Source organism: Alosa alosa, chromosome 16 (assembly GCF_017589495.1).
Source record: "Alosa alosa isolate M-15738 ecotype Scorff River chromosome 16, AALO_Geno_1.1, whole genome shotgun sequence".
Classification (NCBI taxonomy): Eukaryota; Metazoa; Chordata; class Actinopteri; order Clupeiformes; family Clupeidae; genus Alosa; species Alosa alosa.
The window spans coordinates 11,314,452-11,320,536 of NC_063204.1; the positions used below are offsets into that span (position 1 = coordinate 11,314,452).

General features: G+C 39.1%; 1 protein-coding gene across 1 annotated transcript in view; it reads right to left on the reverse strand.

Annotated features, from left to right (window-relative positions):
• Window positions 1–6,085, reverse strand: part of LOC125309850 (myosin-7-like) — a 46,589-nt gene that overhangs the window by 21,610 nt on the left and 18,894 nt on the right. The gene's annotated exons all lie outside the window — the stretch shown is intronic.

The following is a 6,085-nucleotide window of genomic DNA, read 5'->3' on the forward strand; positions in this document are numbered from 1 at the left end:
GCCAACTTTTTATGAGATAGAGAGACCCCCTTAAAGACAAAAAGATAATTCGGGCCCTGTCCAAAACAAACCAGAAAAGGGACTCAAAGTGCTAAATGCCGGAATTATCCTTTAACATTTATTTTCTATTTGTCCTGCTATGAAATCATGTATTGGACAATGTTAGCACAGCTCAGCTTTAAGAAATTCAAATATCTTACATCAATGTTTCTCAATTTTTTTCAGACCAAGGACCACTTAACCAATAAAAAAAATCACAGACCACCTAGCTAAACAATAGCAGACCCACTTCAACAGTATGGCAAAGGATTATTGTGTCAGAGGATTCATATGATTTAAGCTGGCGTAGCTTACATAGGCAGTGTTGCAGAACTGTTTGGATTCACATAGAAGTTATATTATATTTTACCATGTGTGCTCAAGGAACACACCAGAACTGTTTGGATTCACATAGAAGTGATCATTATATTTTGACCAGTGTGTATATCAAGGAACAGATATCCAGTGAAGTAACATTTATTTTGTATTTGGCCTACATGCATGTATTGTGTAATGTAATGATTTTGTGATCATTAAGGCTACTTTGACAAATTCTTAGTCAGCTGTATATCCTCTAATTTTAATATTTACAGATATCTAGGTGATATTTGTAACATTTATTTTGTATTTGGCCTGTTATGAAATCATGTATTGCTTTAGACCTTTGTGTTCAGTAAGGTCTGCTGTTTATTCTGATATATGGTTTGTCATGTGTCGAGTAAGGAATTCATGAAGTATTCCACCGAGATGAATGGGTAGGGAGATGGGCGCAGAACTAGAATAATATGATTCAATTAAAGTTACTTTTCTCGCGAACTGTTTACCACAGCAACTAGCGGCTAACATTGTTTAAAAGCTAAGAAAAAAACTATTGCATGTGATGTAATAATACATGTGATGTCCGTGTGATGAGTAGGCTACTTTGCGAGTAGTACAGCAGAGAAGAATGGGTGAATTTGGACACACTTTCTTGCCGTGCGCCGTTACTTTCTCCACTGCGTAAAAGACTAAGGGCTCGATCTAAAACCTATGGTCACTGGCGAAAAGCTTAAACAAATTTGAGGGTTTGTTCAGTCCACATTGGGGGTGGTTTTTTATCAAATGTTGGGTGCCTGGCACAAAACAGGTTGGTCTTATGAAGAAATCTGCTTGCATGTGAGACCGTAGCACCTACCATAAAACCTACCAGAGTATAGCCTACACGCATCTGCACTCGTCTATTATTTGAACTCATTGGCAAAGTGAAACTAGCTTCACCATGGTGTCAGTCAACAACAAAACAGTTCTACACAGTTAATTACTTTCACTATTGATTGACAATGGGTTACCATCAAAAACATAACCTGAAAAAAGCAACACTTACCCCAATAATGTTTGAATGACTGAATAAAAAAAAAACCTATGGACATTTATCCTGCAGAGGAGCTGCTGCTTGCATCTTGTGACAGTGCGTCTTCGGCTGTGCTTCATATGCACCAGGGGTGTGTTTCATGTACAACTACAGAGGTTAGCTTTTTATGAACATGGTACAATGCATCGTTCAACTAACCAACATCTAAGTTATGACTGTTTCCCAAAACCGTCATACAGTGGGCACTACTTCGAATTGTCCGGCTTCACGCGTGATTCTCACGTAACCTCACGCGTGAATCATTGAGTCTTTTATTTATATTTCCCCAGTGAAGCTGCAATGACCCAAACAACCACCAGGTGGCAGGAACATCAGCTTTTGCCGCTTTGAGTTTATGCGCGACAGTATGCTACAGTATGGACCATATATTTACCCAACATTTTTTTCAATTGTTTACACAATATTACCCCTGATGAGCTTTCATTTCGATGGCTGATAGGCCTACAGCACGTCTCCTGCGTCCCAACATTTAGCACTATAATCAAACAATCCAAAAGTGAATTAAATCCCGAAGCAAACTGAAAATCTTCTGCTTTTAAAATCTTCTGCTGAAAATCTTCTCCCTACCAATACGCTGCTCCGAAAGACACGCAGTCTCACGATAAAACTTGTTATTGTTTATGAAGGTGTCTTTGTTATTTTATGAAGAGGCATCTGGCTGTTTTGTTTATGTTTGTTTTGCTTTCATTAATGGTTTAGCTCATGAGGTCATGAGGCCAGTGCTACCCCACTTTTTGGGGGGGCATTTTTTTTTTATCATTTTCTGACACAAAACATCTTGCCTATTCATCTGGGCTCTTCTATAGGTTTCAGTACGGGCTGTATTGTGAGATAAACAGCAAGAATAGAATAGATTGATCTATTTCACTTAACCCGCTGTCCAAACCTCCTGCGCGCGGATACCTAACATTTCATTCGTTGCCTACATCTTTTTTTGTCATATTCGAAACAATTCTTGTAGGTATCCATTACTCTGCTACCACCAGAAAAAAATGTCACTTATGTGCATGCTCTCTATCTTCTATCTCCTATCAAGGGGTCATCTCACCTGGCGAAAATGTGTGGCAAATATTAAATAGGCTAAAACTTGGCTGTTTGTATAACAATGTCCACAAACATCACTCAGTAACACCCACAAAGCCAAGGCGAGAGATAGAAGGTAAGAAAAATAGAGTTTGAAGAAAGCACTATGCTCATTAGGCTATATTATTTTGTGCGCAACTGACGCTATACAGTATAATGCATAGGCATAACGTTTTTCAATCAGCCAATATTTCAGGTGGCCTAGCGATTTTTGGGATTAATTAGAAAGCTTGCTGATCAACACAGCTTGCATCTAAATCTGTAGGCATTTTGGTAGGCCCATTGAGTCGGGCACTCTGCTTGACAAATGATGATCTCCCCAAAATAAACACAGGCAGGAGAACATGAACGGACCGAGATACTGGAGCGAGAGAAACAGATGTGCACTACACCTGCTTGTCATCCTCACAGCAGAACCGTAGCCTTGAATGGAAGACTTACTCTAGAATCCTGTTTATTGTTTTTTTTTTCTCGTGATTTTCTGACCAATCGCACCCTGCTTTGGATAAAGGAGGTGAATGATTCATGACGTTTTTAAATCCTAGCATATTAGAGGTGCATTTAACTGTGCTCATATGTTTAGCTTGCGCTTCAGCCCTGCATTTTGTTCATGTGAGTAGTCAGACATGTTAAGACTGCTCTTTCCTTCTAACGACTGCGTATTCAACAGCTCATTTTTTTTAGATATCCCAGGGGAGAAATCCTCGATTAAATAGACCTATGACTTGACACTTCTGGCCTAAAAAAATGTTTATGCCTATCAGTATCATCATATAGCCAATCCATACAAAATATCAGAAAATGGTTTTGCATTAGGCTTATAGCCTAGCAGATATGACTACCAAATTAATTAAATAAGAAAACTGCATGTGTCTTTCTTTCCTCTGATTGAAATTAATGAAACTAGATGTACCGCAGAGCGGTACAAAATATGACCGCCGCCCAGTCCAGCACATTTTTTCCACAAAAAGAAATCACGCTGAAAGGCCTATATGATTCTAACTGTCTCACTAAATTGCATTATCCACACTCAATTCTCACTGGTATCTGCTAGACAACAAGTACCAAAACATGATTAGTTCATAGATTTCACATGTAAAATTCTTTTTATACCACCCCACCTCCATCTTGCCTGTTCATAATTCTGAGAATTTTTGATTGTTTGTTTATGTTTATGTTTTATGTTGTGTGTGTGTGTGTGTGTGTGTGTGTGTGTGTGTGTGTGTGTGTGTGTGCATGCGTGCTTGTGTGTGTGCCAGCATATGTGCCTGTGCATGCAAGCGTACATATGTCTACTGTGTGAGTATGTGTCATACGTATGATTACTTTGAATGTATGTGTGTGTGTGTGTGTATCTGTTTGTGCACATGTGTGCACATGAAATGGGTTAACATGACCCCTGGAGGCAAACATACAGAAAAAATGGTCATCCTAGGCCCTACAGTTCTCAAGATATTCACAGAGAACTGTGTCTGCCCTACCCTCCTTTCGGGGGGTCCAGTCCAGCGGGGGGGCTACAGATCAAAACGAAAAATGACGGTTCCATGCTATCCATGTGGGGGTACATGCCCACCAAGTTTTGTGTACCCCGGTCTTTCAGTGTCCCGGGAATCCTTGTTGGTGTACGTCACTAAATGTACACATAAATTATTTTATTGTAAGGCCCCCTATGAACGAAAGTACACAAAACTTGGCATGCATTCGGAGGGTGTCATAATGATCCTACACTTTTAATTTCGTGCAGTTTTGACCTTGTCAGCCTGAGATATTGTGATGAAAACACCAAATTTTTGCTTTTAATTTTTAACTAGGTGGCGCTATACATGAAATAAGTGGTAATGGGATGGGTTGACATGCCCCTTAAGACCAACATACAAAAAAAAGGTGGACCTCCTAGGCCCTACGGTTCTCGAGATATTCACAGAAAACTGTCTCCGCCACCTACAGGCCAGTTGGTGTATAGTAACATAAATGAATTTATTGTGTGTCCCCCCATGAACGGAATTCCACAAAACTTGGCGTGCATACAGAGGGTGTCATAATGATCCTACACTTCCAACTTCGTGCAGTTTTGACTATGTTAGGTCACAGATACCTTCAATTACAACACCTCATTTTTACTTTTTTGTGTTTAACTAGGTGGCGCTATACATGAAATGAGTGGTTATGGAATGGGTTGACATGGCCCCTTGAGATCAACATACAAAAAAAATAAGGTCCTCCTAAACCCTACGGTTTTCGAGATATTCACAGAAAACTGTGTCTGCCCTACCCTCCTTTCGGGGGGTCCAGTCCAGCGGGGGGGCTACAGATCAAAACGAAAAACGATGGTTCCATGCTATCCATGTGGGGTTACATGCCCACCAAGTTTCGTGTACCCCGGTCTGTCAGTGTCCCGGGAATCATTGACGGAAATTTGGACATGAAAAAAAAAAAAAAAAAAAAAAAAAAAAAAAAAAAAAAAAAAAAAAAAAATATATGACTAAACCTATATGACCGCCGCTTCGCTGCGCGGCGGTCATAATTACTGCTAAGTGGAAAGGGAAAAAAAGTGTGAGATTTCGCCAAATTTGCTTTTACTCATTTTGAGTAGGCCTAAACTGTTCGCTATCTCTGGCCCCAGCTTGATAAAAAAAATAGATTTTCATGTACCACATCAGCATTTTTTGTTGAATCTTTTTGTGAATCTTTTGTAAATGACTTTACAATTACCGTCGGGTCCTTGGCCGTCTTCCTTATGGCAGTTCGCCTCAGCTTGCCGCCATTCACTCCTTTGCTTCATTAAGATTCCTGGTAGAATTCTCAATGTTTTTGGCCTCTATGTGTCATAGTCTATCTGTTCTAGGTCTTGGATTTTGTGAAATAAATTTCTAAATAAATGCGACTTATAGTTCGGTGTGACTTATATATGTTTTTTTTCATCTTAATTTTCCTATTTTTGACCGACTTATAGTCCAGAGCGACTTATAGTCGGAAAATTTACTTTCATTAGAATGCTTACAGACAGCCCTGCAGAGAGTGGTGAAGTCAGCAGAGACCACAGATACCCCAGTCATCCCAACTATACTTATCTTCTATCTTTTTTCCCCCTTTGTATATCTACTTTTATACTATTTATTTATATCTACATGTACATATTAATATTGCAAAGTAATTTAAGTCAGATGACTAAGCAATATTTTCCATGAAATAGTCAAATTTCTTGTCGTCTTTGAACTATTAGTTCACATGATTTGTAAATCATAGCATTCTTTTTTATTCACATTTTACAAAGAGTCCCATGTTTTTCGGAATTCGGGTTGTATATATGAAACTCCTGTTAGAACTCTTAATCTGCTATATGGGTGTATCAAATACTTGGTCCTAGCAGGCATGACTGCCAGTTTAGTGAAGTTTATTATGGGCCAATTCTATTCATAGCATCATCAGAGAAGAAGAATGCCCTTAGTTTAGTTTTCCCCCTTCTTTTATGTTGGCCTGTTGTGAATGTATAGGTGGGGTCCTTGATGAATGTTACATGCATGTATCTTATAAACATACAGACAACAGAAA